This window comes from Calliopsis andreniformis, chromosome 1 (assembly GCF_051401765.1).
Source record: "Calliopsis andreniformis isolate RMS-2024a chromosome 1, iyCalAndr_principal, whole genome shotgun sequence".
Taxonomy (NCBI): Eukaryota; Metazoa; Arthropoda; class Insecta; order Hymenoptera; family Andrenidae; genus Calliopsis; species Calliopsis andreniformis.
The window spans coordinates 5615697-5632449 of NC_135062.1; the positions used below are offsets into that span (position 1 = coordinate 5615697).

The window sequence follows — 16753 nt, forward strand, 5'->3', positions numbered from 1 at the left end:
ATTAATAGATATTAAATTTTGGTTATTCCATATTGTAAAAGTCATTAAAGGTTTCTTCTTCCATATTTACCCGACAAATACCAAATTCCATTGATGTTAAAAGCTTAAATACTTTGAATAGCCGTATCTGTTTAATATGGCAATATCGGTATCATCGGGGAAAAAGCTACCACAAATACAAATGGAACACCAAGAAGATACGCCTATGGTTGTGGAAGATTTTGCGATTACGTAGCTTATTTTTGCTATGGAATTGCTATTGCCCATACACGATGGGCAGAAAGATAAAGTAATCACGGTGAAACGGTGAGCTGGGCGAAACCTGAAGAAAACCACGCGTGTCTACCCGTGGAGGACATTCGTCGGATTCCTAGAGTAGTTCGGCCACTGTTTGATGCAATGAAATGTCAGACAGGAATTCATATATCGCACACAGGTCATAAGGAAATGAAATGTTTTGCGTGTGCCTGTATAATCGTAATTTTCACGTTTTGTCAGCGAATAAAGGGACTATTAACTGAATTGTGAATCCCTGTACTGAAATTTGTGTAGCGTGGATTAAAAGTTATTGAAATCGATTGTAACATTCAAATTAAAAGAGTTGACATGTCGAGAAAATTATTGCAGTACAATTTAATGAATTTCAATTTATTATATTATACTACAGAATCGGTACGTAGCCAAATTTATTAATTCTAAACGAAATATTTTTATTTTAAAATATTATTGATTATTTATGAATTTATTAGTAAGCCATGGTATACTATATAAAAATAGAATATTTACAAATGTGAAATATTCTATAGAAATATAAATTTTCTATGAATTATCGAATACCAACCTTTTCGATTTATTTTGAAGTTGATATTTAATATTATCTTCCTCTTCCTAAAATTGTTCTATTATTTCTCAAGTGTCTTAAGGGTATTGTCCAAATAAACTTATAAAATTGAGTATTTCAAATTGAAATACTGGAAACCTTTTTCTATGCAGCAAGGTGCACAATGAAGGCGGAGTTTCTTTTGTTTGAGGATTTCGGTGACCCAGGTCCAGGCGCCTAGATTAGTCAAGCCAACAGGCTCTAATTGGGAGCGTGAAAATGTAATGGTCTCGCTGTCAGTCCCCCGAGAAATTCAACCTAAATTACTAGAACGAATTGGAAATTTCGAACTGACATCCTAAAATGTTATAGGGCTACTTTAAAGTAGCTGGGATAGACGAAAAGTTTCAAACTATAAACATACCAAAAAAGTAAATTACAAACGTGTTAAGAAAGAAAAATACAAATAATAGCATAACTTATGGTTAAAGCGATGTTTTGTAACATTTACTCCTTTTCTTACAGTTTTATTTTACGTCATAAAGCAGAATAAACTCTACTATAATTAGAACAGAGACATGCAATACCGACCAAAGCTAAATTCGAAAGAAGATTCAGTGCAGTGTTAAATGAGAATATATAAATATATAAAATACGTAAAACTTTCCATTCTGACTTTTGAAATTATTTTTACTAATATTAATTAATAATTACTTGGACCTAAAAATCTACTAATCAAATAATTAACCAGTGCTGGACAATTCCTTATTTCACACAAATCACAACTTTTAAACTTCCGGAGACTTATAAAATCTTGGTATCAAATTTCACAAACATAATTTATTTCCATTTCATTAACGCATTTGATTTTTACCAACTCTAGCTCAAGCTATAACAAAGAAGCTTATATCGGTCGGTACTGCACAATTTTCCTTCGATCTTCTAATAGAATATTCAACGAAATTAGCAGTACAAAACATGTTTCCAGAAAGACTGACAAACTATAAACATCTTTCATTATTAACATTCCATTGAATGCTAATAATTACTTCAAGTTCCTCGTATAAGCTCCTTTAACTAAATTGCTTATAAATAGCTGTTTTACTAAAATCCTCCTTTCTCTTACAGACTTAATAATAGCAAATACATTGTCCTAGCGCAACGCACGCGCCCGCAGCTCGGTCGTTAAAGCGCCACAATCACCGGCGACAGGTGGGCAGCAAACAGAAGACTGAGTCCCCGATAAAGTGCATTAAGTTATGCATCTCGGTTATAGCTGGCGGCGCGTTACGCAGCGCGGATGTAAAGAGCGGCTTTTTATTGGACAACTATTGACCGGCGCGAACTTTCAATGAGCCGAGAGACGGTACGCGTAGTAATACGTTGGTAAATCGTCTGACGGCCGGTGGCTGCTGGCCAGCGAGAGCATAACCTTTAGCGAGACGCTGCGGTAGGTAGCCGAAGTTATTGGTGACCGTATCGGATCAGGCCTGATAACAGGACACTAAAGGCCTCGTCTCACCGGTATCTCTCGGGGCTTTCATGGCTTTTAACGCGCCTATTCCCGTCCCCGCTGTCCAGTGGTCCGGATCGCCTAGCTCCTGCCGGGGATCTCGCGAGGCAGGAAGGTCCCCTCGATACTGCGCCTTTGCCCGTTGATCTCACGTCCCGGGATACGTTTTCATTTATATCGCGATGCGGTAATATTACTCAGGGATATCTGGCTGCTATGGTACTCACGGGGAAGAACATTAAACAGATACCGGCACAATTCTTTTTGGCGGACCGAACGAGCCCTTATCGGAGGGGGCTCGCTCGTTTGTCGATGTCCGAAGACCACGTTTGAAGCTCCACAACTATGTTGCTCAGGGAAAGAGGAGGGGGGTGAGATGGTCGATGGAAGAATTACAGAGTTTGATTTGTGAATTTTGAGAAACTGTTTGTGCGGTATTGGTTGATGTGAGGTGAGAAGTTCTTGAAATCGAAAAATATGGATTTTAGTAGAAAAGTCGAAATTTATATTCTAAAACAACTTTATTGTAATAGTATCAAGTTTTTGTAATAGTCTTGTTCTGATAAAGAATAGGAAATCTGTAAAGCTAGATAGAACCTGATATAAATGCAGAAATAATTTAAGTCCCCCACAGTATTAAATTGTCGGAAGCAAGTACTGAGAAAATATCAAGCTCTAATGAGTTATTTTTATGGTCTACTTATAATAAGTACGCTGTGACAATATTGACTTTAGTCATCCATCGCTAACAACTAGGGTGATTAGACACTGCTGATGGTGTTAGAAGTCCTAATTGACGATAAGATTATGCGTGGAATATTAGGCGTTAATGGATTACCCATCCCAAAAGATAAAGACATAAAGATTACATATCTCATCATTACATTCTTCTTCATGGTTTATAGTCAGTACCTTTGACCGAGTGATCACTCACAAAACACATATGATGGACAAAACAAAACTTACAATTATTCGTAGTATAATTTCTTTTAATCAAGGAAACATTATGCAAAGATGACAATTATTGACATTATATTCTACTATACTTAATTTCGTTCATTACATACTGCATTTCATAACTATAAAACGGGATTGAAATATTTACAACGAATATTAAATTGACTGAATTTGAATAAAAATAAAATGATGCTTAAAAAGAATGCCAAACCTTGGAATATTAAAATACTTCAAAATATTTAGTTTAATTTAATTTCAGTGCTTTTATAATATGAAACACAGTATAGTAATTGTATTAATTTTATTTTATTTTACCTTAATCATTGTATAAAAGAATTGCATACTAAGTTGTACTCTACTTGTTGTAATTTACTTTTTCAATCGTCTTTGTCTCAAACATTTAATATTTAAAAAATTCCCATATGGATCATTAGGCAATTTCCCAAGTACTACATTAAACGTTGAATATTCTAAACGGTCCGCATATGAAACGACATTGTACATATTTAATCTTTCATAGCTCAAACAACGCGGCTATGGTCGTTATCATGCAAAAATCGAAGTGCAGAAGTTGCTCGAGAAATCGTACCCATTAAAGGCGATCCAGGAATGCACCTCGTCATCCGACTTCGTAAATCACTGGAATCTAGCATAGATCGCGGTGCATTTTCCATCTCCAGGACTCGTTCATCATGAACCATCGTTTGCGTTTAATCGCCTTTTCGTTTAATTGAGACACCTGGATCGAGCGGAGCGTGGCATGGAACCTCGAGCGGAGTTCCTCTAGAAAATCTACGTTCCTGCGGCGAATCCTTTTCTTCCTTCCGTTTTCGCCCATAGAGCTAGTCGATTAATTGAATCTGGTCGCGACGTTAGGTGAGAATATGATAAAAATGACGGGTTATTAAAGTACCGAGATCTCAGCGGACGATTCTCGACGCCCGCTGGAATCCCGCTCTATTTATCGGCTTTACGATTATGTTGCCGAGAAATTCATAGCGCCAGTTTACACGTGCAATTTACGTGGCTGGGAAATAAGGAAGGTGTGGAGTGGAAAAGGGAGAGAGAGAGTGCAAGCGGAATGTAGCATGAGCCGCGTTGAAGTCCAACGATTCTTCGTTGACGTGTGGAATCGTCCGTTCAAGTTCGCCGCCACGTGTTCGCGGAGCAGGAACGTTAGTTGTCGGCACTATTATCGCTCTCGCTAATATTAATGCCGACGAAAAACGGCCGGGTAACAGTCGTCCTGGTTGACAGATCGAGATACTCGGCTGATATCACGGCCAGCCTGTGAGGGAGTGTTAATACGCGTGGCTTTAGCTGGATTCTTCGGATTTCACGTTCCCAGTTGCTCTCGTTTCACGTTTTGGTGGGGTACAAGTGAGGCATAAAATTATTGCCACAGATTAAACTAGATGAAGAAGTTTAAAAGGGAAAGTTTGTGATATTACAGGTAGCTATCATTGTATGATATTACAATCTGCCCACTGAATTAGGATTGTTCAAAATTTTCAAGTTGTTCAAGTACTTCTCTTTGTGAAATTGGTTCTTATTGCGAAATTATCTGTGATTTGATGTTGAGACAGATTGCCATCTTTGATAAAATCCAGCAATATAAGCTTCTTTCTCATTGGAGATGTTACATCGTTTCTCCATATTATCTTTGAATTAACTAACAAATATTCTCGTGATAGAAGTCCTGGTACACAAAATAAGATGCCCAATTTTATATAACTTATAATACTTTCGCTTATTTTCACTTTTATTCACTTGAGGATTACAGTGAGATTAATTAAAAGGTCGACATATTTATGGCATTCGATATATCTTTAAGACAATTAGTAACCAGTAAGAAATAATCCAAGGCTGGTAGTAATAAATTAATTGCTATGTACGTATACATGACCACCCATGTATTTAAATATTATTTAACAATTTCAGCAGTCAAGGATAATTTGCCATTGACCTATAACATTGTGCTGTATGTAGTTAAACAAGTAAAATATGTAGTTGCTTATGCTTCCAATTCCATAGCTAGAAGCTATATTTATAATTTTAAGATAGATGGGATATTCTAAGAATGTTGGACCATTGAATGAATTTAGAAGGAATGTTAGGGAAGTGTATCTCTCTGATTTAAATAAAACTTTGTACATTTCTAGAATAGATAATGAGTACAGTATTTCCTCGTTATAAGTTCGTTGCAACATTAACAATATTCTGAAATTAGTTGCTCAGTCGAGTCAGTGTTTAGTTTCAAATCAGAATATTTAACTGACAAATCTCGTCGATCAATTCATATATCCCCATTTCGCAACCTGGTCTCTCGTGTCTCCGAAGTGGCTGGAATCAAAGGAAGGGGCTGGGGATCGATCTCGTTGTAATTTGTCGGTCGAACGAGGGATCGCTCCATCGTCCATCTGGCTGGTTTGCTAATGAACTAAACTTAACTAAAGGGAACTCGTTCACCGGCGCCTTATCAATAGTCGTAATCCAGCGCCGCGGTGGAGATCTGTGGGCTGAGAGTAGAGAGTCGGACTTCTCTCATCTTAGTGGAAGATAGGAGAATCGTGTCGACGAATGGCCGTGTCCGGCAAACAAATTGCGAGGTACCCCGTGGTAGCTTGTTACTGACTTCGCCTCCTCCCTCCATCGACCATTTCTTACTCTCCTTTTTCGTGGTCGACGCTTCTTTTCATCCCTTTTTCGTCGTCGTTGACCACTCTTTTTCGTATCGTCGGTTGTTTCCGATCTCCTCCCACTATTCCCCTACTGTTGAACAGATTGACAAAGTTCCTCCCCTAGCTGGTCTTTGAATTGACGTGACAATCGGTCAACTGGACAGTTAGTCGTTCTTTTTATACTCGATCGGTTCTCTGGTTTTATACGGTTTTCGGGAACCGCTTTGACATGGTTCGGGTGATGGACAAATTTTAACAAGTTTTGCTACGTGAATTAGTGGGACGATGTCAGGTGTTTTGCGAATTAGGTCAGAATAATTTATAAATGTATGTTATGCATCGTCTTTGATATTTTAGTTAACATAAAGTTCTTGTTAGTGCAACTATTATATTATGATACCTGCAACATATTTTCCTTCAAAGTTTTTGGTACACTTCTGAGATTCACATCCTATGGGTTAATAAAAAGTTGAGAGTTCAGTGTGTGACTGTATTTGACTTCTTAATTTCAGAATCTTCAAATATCGTTTATTTAGCGTGAAAACATTTTATCATTACTCAGAAATATTATTTCAAAACATACAGTTATTTAATCATTTAAGCTAGCTTCTGCAAACTATATTTTGGTTTATGCAAAACCTCTCCGTGAAGCTGTTGCAGTATTTGAGGGCTGTATTTACGATACATTATTATGAATTTGATCATAAATCATGTAACAATGATTATATCATTTAGGTATTAAAACATTTATACATTAGAAAGCTCATTTTGTGACAGACTCATTCTGTATAAAATATTACACTAAAAGAAAGTAACAGCTGCAAAAATATAAGTACTATAGACTAAACAGACACCTAGACAACTGATTATATAAAGCGGGGCCTCAAATGAAGGAATCTAATTTATCTTGAATAACGAACATCTGCATCAGCAAGAAGGTCTATGCCTAACTCTTTCTAAGTTCACCCATACGAATCCAATAAATTATCAGTACTTACGATTAATCCCCTTTCCTACTTACAAAAACCAGCTCCAGTGTAAGTATTCCTGGATACTTCGTGGATGCAAACCGAGCAAGAACCTTAATGAGCAACGATCATGACGAATACAGGATTCCTTGCACAGTCAAAGCCGACCAGGGTTCCCCGTTTTGCGGGGAATATAAATCCAAACGAATGTCGCGGATCATCGGGGTATTAACTGTTCCAGTGGAGGGGATGAAAGTAGGCAGGGGACAGGACGAAAGGCGGAGGATGCGATACAAAGATTCAGAGATCTATAAGACAAAAGGGGAAACAAATAAAGACGCGGCCTTAGGTTCGCGAAGTGACTCGACACCGGTGGTGGATGGCATCGAGGGAAGGGGGTGAAAGAGGCAGGGTGGGAGCGAAGGGGAACAGGAGAAACAGGCACTCGCGCTTTGGAATGCTTTGAAAGACCGCGAGCAGCTCTTGGCTAGAGTTGCTCGTTGGTCGCGAGATGTCGAGGACGTGCACCGTTTCGAAGGAAGCCAGCGCGCCTCGGGGCGAAAGAGAAAAAGCAAAGGAGGAAGAGGCGGTCGTCGCGGACAGGCTTACTTCGATTAATTACCACATTGTCGTCCAGCCAACGCTAGATGCTTCAGTGTAGTAATCTATGGGAGGTTCACCGATTTAATTCCCGATACTTTTGCTACCTTCTTTTCCGCCCTTTCGCGAACACGAGTGCGAATTATTGTCTGGTTTAATTGAACCTATGTAAACGGCGAGGGAGGGAGGGGGGGGGGGGGGGGGGCAGAGGGTACGGAAGAAATATTCTGAACATTCGACATATCTTTTCTTAGAACTTTTACTGATCTACACAGGAAATCGGGGATTTATGTACACCCTCGCTCAAAAATATTAGAAAACCTACCATTCTGAATGGACTTTCACTTTACAATGTAAATTATTAATAGTACGCAGTACATTGCTTTTCTTACAAATTCCACTGTAAATATACATTTAATGTATTCTAGAAGTATAGCTTATACATGCCTTTATTTAAATCCTCGAAATAGTTAAATGAATAATAGTTATGTTTTCACAGAATTTTATTCTGATATGAATGAATGTATTATCTAGTACAATACAAAAATAAATAATCCGGATAGGTACTTAGAATTATGAAAGTATTGATGAAAGCACGATAAAAAATACTTACATAAATATTATTAGGGTCCTTGATGAAGTATTTAATGGATTATTTTTATTGAATATATGTTTCAATGTTTGATAAAGCAAAAAAATAATGTATCTCTTCTTTTAGATACATTATTTGTTACGATTAAGCAAGTCTCTTAATATTTTTGGATGGCGGTATAAATACTAGAATTATTTAGTACATTGCTGTTTTTTTTCAGTTCATTATTGGAAGCTTCTAATTATATGGAGTTAATACACTTTAATGATTATATAATAAGAATACTTATACATTATGTGTTAAATATATTTCCCCTTTCAGTGTTGTAATTATAATCATATTAATAGACAGACTCAGATCTCGTTAGCAAATAAGTAACGTAAACATTCATAATATTTACTTTAAGATTAGTACACAGCAATTTAAAAATGGATTTCAAGATAATATTTTACTACTTCAAGATAAGATGAACCTTCTGAAACGCATATGTACGTATGTACAATATACATATATGTATCAGCTACTGTCCATAATGTTACATTCAATGTAATTTCTCACATCACAAACATCTAAGTACCAATCAAGTCCTGATTATGCGTTTCCCTCTTAATTTGAAGACCGTTTTCCCAGAAGTTTGCATACATTTACCCATATCCATAAAAACAGTATCAAACATCCTTTCTGTACACACATTTTTGTACAAACCATCTGCAACTATCTCAGTTTGCAAACTCGTTCCACTTAAGAAACAGGCCACCCCAAAGCTGTGCACACTCGGCCAAGTTCCTCCTGTTCCCCATCCTGTCAGGGGATTTTCACCGAAATCGGTTTCTCGAACTTGCCACGAAAAAACGGCGTGGCATCGGGAGCCGACGGAATCGCGCGCGCGCAGAAAACGAAGAGAACCGGGAGCAGCGAGTTTCTTGCCGACGACGATGCTCAAGTTCATGATCAATTGCACGTTCCCCGAATGCCGGCGGTCATCATTCGGCATCGTTCGGCTCGCGAATGCCCGGTTCTCGCTCTTTGGCGGATCACGCCGGTGATCTACTACCCCGTGGAATGTCGGGGCCCGGTTTATTATAGTAGATAATGATAACATCTCGAAAGGCGTAGCCGCGCGCGTATATTCGCGTTGCAAGCCGCGAGTGTGGCTTTCCTTTCGTCCCACACGTCCACCGCGCCAGCCGCCATCAGTCACTGCATACATCACCGTCAAGCTTATTTTCGTGCGTTACTACCCACTGCTGATGTATGGACGTAATTGGTTAGGCGGGGTACGCGGTCGGCTCGATATACACGCCAAAAGGTTACTTGTCAACGGCGGAAGAGGAGCCATGGAGACGACAAACTGATTGGGGGGACAAGACACAGAGGCGAACAGCGCGGCGACTTTGTTGGATGGTTGGATATTACTTATTTTGACCAGTCTTTTCTACCAGTCTTTTAGAGGTGTGCATATTTTGTAAATGCAGAGGGTGTCATTCGTTTGTAGCTTCTGGGTAGAAATGTGGGGAGATGGGAGAAATATTGAAGGGGAAACGTTGACAGCGTTTGGTCACTCTTATGAGATTCTAAGTGCATCAAGTTGACCAGAGTTAGTCTTGTTGAAGTTTGTGGTAGAGCAGGGAACGATATCTAAAAAACATAGTTGGTGACTTGCGTTGTTAAATGTATACATATATCGATTCATGTGTGGTGTTTGGCTACAGGTAAGGGAAATTTAGGGAATGGTTCTAAATCTTAAAATACGAGCAGAATTAAGAGTAAGGAAATTGCTATTAAGCTTTCATTTTTTAAATATACATATATAAAAATTAGTTAGTTTTTTAAAAATTAGTAGATTGTCATAGTCACTGTCCGGATAGGAAACTATAGAATCCCATTACAACTGTCTGAAATGAGTATTCCGTTACGTCAATAACTATGATAGTTACTATTATACTTGTTTAAAGCACTTGTAATTAATAAATAAGCAATATCGTTTGGGACTAGTACGGTACCAGGAAAAATTACGTTTTGAAATATTTAGCCTTTTTGTAGGTTTATGAATTATAGATGACAAAATGTATGTATGTATACATATTAATTGTAAGTGAAGACCTGTATATATGGTGTAATTATACCTCCTGAAAGGTTTAGTCATTATTCTTTTCTGTTGGATTGTTAATTTGCAGGAAACATGTTACTCAAAATTAATTTGCACATTAGGAACTTGAAATTTTCAACAGTTACAGCATTCGAAGACGTAGATTTCCTTGCTGACTTGTGATTAGATTGCATTGGATGGGCATACCTACAAGAAATAGTTCAATTGAATATAAAATGTATTTTAAATGAATATGTGTTGAATCAAATAAATTAATTTTTTCAGCAATTCGGTACAGTTTTACAGTCCTAAGAATGGTTGCATATTAAACTGGATTTGTAATGAAAGAGCATATTACGAGTAGAGTGACTTAAATCTGAAAAAGGATTAGGCTTTTGGCATACAATACCATAGCCGATAAATGGACTATTTAAGTCTCTCACTTGATTTGCCAGGGTTAAACTTATACTTAACTTCATGCACGCCCATCTGTCGGGCAGTCTCATTCGTGGGATCTCGCGCAACAGTAATGGCTACCACGACGCATACGCAACCTCAATTGCATGTATTGCGCCGCCGAATGATGAGCTTTGGACATGTGTTCACATTGCACAGACACACTTGTAGCTTCTAGGGCGATTGTGATCACTCATTAGCGAGTCTGAAAGTCTAATTCATTCTATAAACAGTCTAACTAGGAGAGGGATAAATGCGTGGGACTAAAGCTTCCCTAACTGGCGCTTCATAGACGCTAACTTTAACTCGTTCAGTCTGAGTTAAACTTATGCTTTGAAGATTTTAAAGTAAATATGACTGCGACTATAAAAGTTGCTCATTTGCTGTAACAATGACATAATTAAAAAGTTATGATTTTCAAGAAAGAGAAATATCGTCATTTTGTACAAGAAACGTTACTTTCATGATAATAACCTAAAGATAATAAGTTTTTGATGTACTGTGTCAACAAATGAGCGATATGTTATTTATAGGTAAATTGTAAAACTATAATATTCTTACCTATGTAGTATACTTTCAAAGAAATTCAAATATTTTTACAAAACAGAAAGGAGAAATTACGAATCCACTTATGCGTGTGATTTCAGCATCATTTCCCTTTCAAAACGAATTTCTTAAATTACTGATCACTGTTTTACATAAAGCGAAAATTCATCAATTTAATACAATCTTTAAATACAAATATGAATAATCACTGCCTCCTCATAAAAGTGTTAACATCAGGACCCACGACAGTAGTTATTTGTTGTAAAAAATTTCAGATTCCACTTTCAAAAAAAAAAAAAAAGTAGATGTTGATTCTTCGATTCATCAGGTCTCAGCTTATAATTTATGCATACCCATCCGGCAGATTTATTCGCGATAGTTCGCGCAACAATAATGGCTACCGGCACCGTATACGCGACTGCAATCGCGCATCCTTTATCATCGCGTCGGGTTGGCACGTACCCCATGCACACCGACACGCAGTTTCTGGGATCATTACGATCGTGTTCGGTACGATCTCGAGGATCGATGTACCGGCGGTGCTCGGTCCGTGGCGTTAGATAGGATTCTAGGTATAATGAATATCGGCCGGGTCCCGTATTCGTCTTCCCAATTTATCTTGTTACTAATATACGTGCGTCTAAGGAAGCGGAATGAATTTACGCAGCTTGGCTTCGCTTATTCTGAAGGTGGAATCGTGATAATCAAATGTGAATTGGAGAAGACTATAATCAGTTTTTTTAATGTCTATGAAATTTTAATTTTAAGATCAGACAGCTCGCGTTTAAGAGGTACTATAGTGAATGTTTTTCTTCGTTACCTCATTGATCAAAGTTTCGCAGCAACTGACTGTTTTGAAATTGTTATGGATAATTATATGGTAATTATAATCTTCAATCAGGTACACTAATTGTTATTAAGATAAATCAGTAATCATAAATAATTTTTGTAATTTGTGCTTGTAAATTAGTCATCTGAATTATCATAATAACATACTGTGTACACTATACTAGGTAGAAGATTTGAAATGAGAGTTATATTAACAGTAAATTGTACTTTTACAATCATTATCATGATTTTTATCAGTTCTTACTAGGTAAATAGATTATTTGTTCATTTATTTAAAAATGAAATATTCAAAATTTCATCATTATTAATAATATTTACAATACCATTATTGTTTATTCAATCATAATCAAAAGCGCAATTACTTCGTGATGAATAATTAATACAATAATCGTGTTCTTTCATTGCAACAGCTTCAATTACTTCTAATATTCGTTAATCAGAATTACTCATTACTCATTGTTCATTCATTAAATACTAACTTGATTTTATTAATTATAATTTTTAATCGTTACCCATGTTTCGCTTTGCTCAACACTGCCGTTGTGAGATTAAATACCTTATTTTTTCTTATAAAGATGTTAATCTAAAAATATGATATGAAAGTAAAACAGATGTCGCAAGTCGTTACAATTTTATACGAATTATACAAGTGGCAACATATCTCCGTTTTTAACTGTACTCAAGGGACTATAAATGCGTCAGATTTTATCATATGCATGTGAAAACTAAGGAAAAATCAAATATAGAAATTCCTTTATATAGCATACCAAATCCATTATAAGTATAGGTTTTAAATACTCTTAAAACCACTCGTCATCTTTATTGAGAAATCTTTTTGAAAGTCTCTTGTTCAGTTATTCGCAAAACTACCCCCACACATCAATTGCCGATTACTTTCAGTTAAATAAGAAGCAATGAAGACGTTACCTTTTGCATCGGCGATAATCACGAAGATAATCTTTCCTATTGGTGAATAACTTCACTCCATTCCCGGAAGTCTGAGCGTGGAGACATTTGGCCCCGAAGTCACGAAGGAAATCTCAACTATCGTCATTAAGACACGCCGCTGTTTATACGGTTGTATTTCTTTCCGCTGGTCATCATCGGGTGCAGCATGAGTAATGCAAGAGGATCGTCTAACACGATCACTTAGCTTGTATTAGCCAGTATGTGCCCAAAGCCGCGCCGTTCACTTTCGATCGCTCGTCAATCTGTTGACCTTCGACTCCCGCCGCGACGCGACCAGGTCTCGATAGCCACCGACCAATGTGGATGCTAGTTAAAATTATGTAGCCGTTGGAATGCTTGGCTGGTTTCCGTTTGAAACGATCGCGTCCTCCGAGTTCCTCGAATAATCGCGACGCGGATTATACGCGCGGAATTAATTGACGTCGAAGTGGGCGGTAGATAGGCCGATCGGTTCCGCTTTTGAGTTGATGCACCTTGCTAACGGTTTCACCTAGGTGGCACGCTGTCTTCGCTAAACTCGTCCCCAGGAATTGATCGAGGTAGGATAAGAACGTCTAGCGTGAATTGCAGTTGACATCAATTGTCTACGCTCGCGGGTATCTTGGCGATGTTCCGCGAAATCCTCTGTGACCTGATGTCTGTGAATGAGTAAACAAGAAGCAGTTCTCTAAACTGCATTCCCCTGGAATGAATTAAAATTAAATTTTGTATGTTCCAAATATTGATTGTATAGAAATATGATGTAATTGTCTCTACAAGTACTCATATTTACAAGTACTTTTTGGTTTTAACTTTTGTTCAAACCGTATTGTCTTTGTTTGTAAAAGTTGTATCATTCTATGTGAACATGGTATATGAATTTCAGCTATCTTTCTATGCTTATTCTCTATGGATCCTGTTATTATATTCCAGCATATCCTTAAAATCCCAAAACATTTTCCACTAAAGGTCAGACTTGGTCACTATATTAATATTGTTATACCTACTGCAAATTCAGTAAGTTGTTTGTAACACGATATAAAGTTCAGTAAGTTTTTTATTTAAGGTGTTTGTTGATAGGTGTCAAAAATTTCTAAGAGTGATTCTTAAAAAACTAAAAATGATAGCACTGTGTTTGAAGTTTTGTCTTTGAGTGATTAGGCATTGAAGGTCCATTTAAAATGCGTCTGAAATATGTCTGATTGACTTATTCTACTGACATTGGTGCATCTGGCAGAGCTACTGCAGACAGAGAGTAGAATATGCTCTAAATCAGACATATTTAATGCAGTTCCATTATTCCTGACCTTTGTTTTATTTTGGCATGTAGAATTATCCCCTGAAATTTCTAACACTTCTTGTTGAAACCTTTGCATAACCAAACTGGTTCGTAGTTAAAAATTCTTTATATCCGTTATAGAAAATTTTAGAAACGAAAGTAGATATATATTTGCGGCAAATAGCTGTATATTTTTAAAGTATTTAATATCGATATTTAAAAATATTGATTATTTTATTAGGTTATATTGTTTCCTAACAGAACTTGACATGTCGAAATTATTACAAACCATTACATATGGCGAATTTATTATTAATTTCATTCACAAATCAACTGTAATGTAGTTTTAATAACGTAACTATTTAGATTGTACTAACAATAGACGGTAGCTAAAGACTATTACACCACTTGTTGCAAAGTCAAAGTATTTAGCCGTACATGACCAGCACAATGTGATAAATATCTTAAGTCTGTTTTCAGATACCATGACCAATGTCGGCGAACGTTAACAAATGTACACATGCTTGTATCACACGAATGAATTTCATGTCAATTCAAAGCTAAAGTTAACAGTTCAGCTCCATTCACTTTTCCAACTATTTCTCTACATAGAACGAACAATGAATAATATCATTGTTAATGTAATGCTATGGAGTCTACCAACAAATATATTACGCTCTGACATGAATACGTTACTAGTCTCAAGCTTAGAAGAAACACGTAGAATAAATCATATCATTTATGTTATCAGCGATATATTTGTGTTAGAGTACAAGATATTTTTTAAGATTGAATAGCAGCTAGTAACAAGTCAGCATGCCAATAGTGGTCATATTCTTCAAATAGGCATTATATGAATCACATTCAACTATTGCATTAATAAAAACATTCATTATTTCTTCAGCGAATTTAGGGGTCAAAAGAGCACAGACGGTCTCTACCATTTTGCCTATGAATTAGTAACGAAACTTCAATCTCATAAGTACATTCACATACTCGGTTGCCAAAACAAAAGCATGCACTGACGTGTGCGATGTTAGGAAAGGTGGATCACAGACAGGGGATTCTACTATAATCAATCAAACCCGAATTCCTTCTGACTGTCAACTTACCATTAACACACATTACAAATGAATACATTCTACCACTACCAAATTTTGAGACATTTCTCTGACAATCCCCTGTCATCGCCAACGTAACGCAAGCGCATTAATGACTCCAGATCGCAGGAAAGATCGCAAACAGAAGATATCTGAAACCGTACGTCAACCGTCATTCAAATCCTTTCTCCACGAGGAATGTCTCAATCAAGCTTGGACGAGGCGTCTCGGTGCCATCTTTCGATTCGGCGTGGCTGAATAGTTGGCTTGCTAGTTGGGCACGATCGTATCGCGTCGTGGTCTGTGCACGCTCGAAAAGATTCGAGCAGAATGCCATGACCCAGCGTGGCATTTGCATCCTTAGGATCTAATGAATAGCGAGCATTACGTCCTATTTGGTCTCGTTGCGACCAGTCGTGACGATGCCAGTGCGCATAGCATAGCTCTCGCGCTATTTGCAGTCTGACCGACGACGAGGGCAGCTTGCACAATGGACGCCAACGCCTGGCGTCGGTATGTGCTCAATGGAGGCTACCCCTCTTCTAAGGACGCGTCGCTCGTACGATTTACCTACTAAACGTCAACCTAGACGCCGTTTGCTCCATGAGAGTATTCACGGGGTGACGGGCAGACAGACAATGGGGGGAGGGGATGAGGCAGGGCGGTAAAATCCCTCGAATTATCCAATAAACCGGTCGGCACTGGTTGAATATGGGAGTAATCGACAGGCATTTTGTTGCCAACCCTGAGCCGACGATATTTTGGTGTAGCCTCGACCCAACATCGATATGACTGTCACCCATTGCAGGCTCGTTGGTATTCGAGACATTGATTGCCGCGGTCAGATGGAGTGATTAGGGAAATAGGATGGAATAGACAGTGGAGTTGTGGTCAGTATTGTGATTGAAGCTTTGGGAAGGCTTGGTGACATCGTTGTCTGATCTGTTTTTTTATTTTTATTTACATTGCTTTTTGGTAAAATATTTTAGTTTAACTTTCATTTATTAATGAGGGTGGTTCTATCAATACTTTTAATTATTTTTTGTGTACCACAGAATTTCGGGCACAATAAAAAATTAAATAAATTCTGATTGAGATTCTTATTCGTAATTAAGATAGGTGATAGGTGATAGCTTTGTTGGGAAAAAGAGTTTAAACTTCTTGGTATAAAATATTTTATATTATACTTCATTATAAGGAAAAGGTACTTAAATATTTAAATACTTGAAAAATAAACTCTTTTTGTTAAGGGGATATTTCTCTGCGAACATTGCAAAATTTAACAATTTTTCGGAATTTTTTTTTAAGTGAATGCTACATCTAATGTTGTGACTCTTTTTTACAGTTTATTTATT

The 16753-nt window shown here is 37.3% G+C and overlaps 1 protein-coding gene and 1 long non-coding RNA gene across 3 annotated transcripts in view; one reads left to right on the forward strand and one right to left on the reverse strand.

Moving 5' to 3' along the window:
* Vg (transcription factor vestigial) overlaps window positions 1-16753 on the forward strand; it is a 135361-nt gene that overhangs the window by 73501 nt on the left and 45107 nt on the right. The window lies entirely within an intron of this gene.
* On the reverse strand, window positions 12482-15711 carry LOC143178812 (uncharacterized). The gene is made up of 3 exons (XR_013001854.1): window positions 15411-15711; window positions 12999-13722; window positions 12482-12654 (listed from the first exon to the last, which is right to left on the reverse strand). It is a non-coding gene; the product is annotated as an uncharacterized LOC143178812 (long non-coding RNA).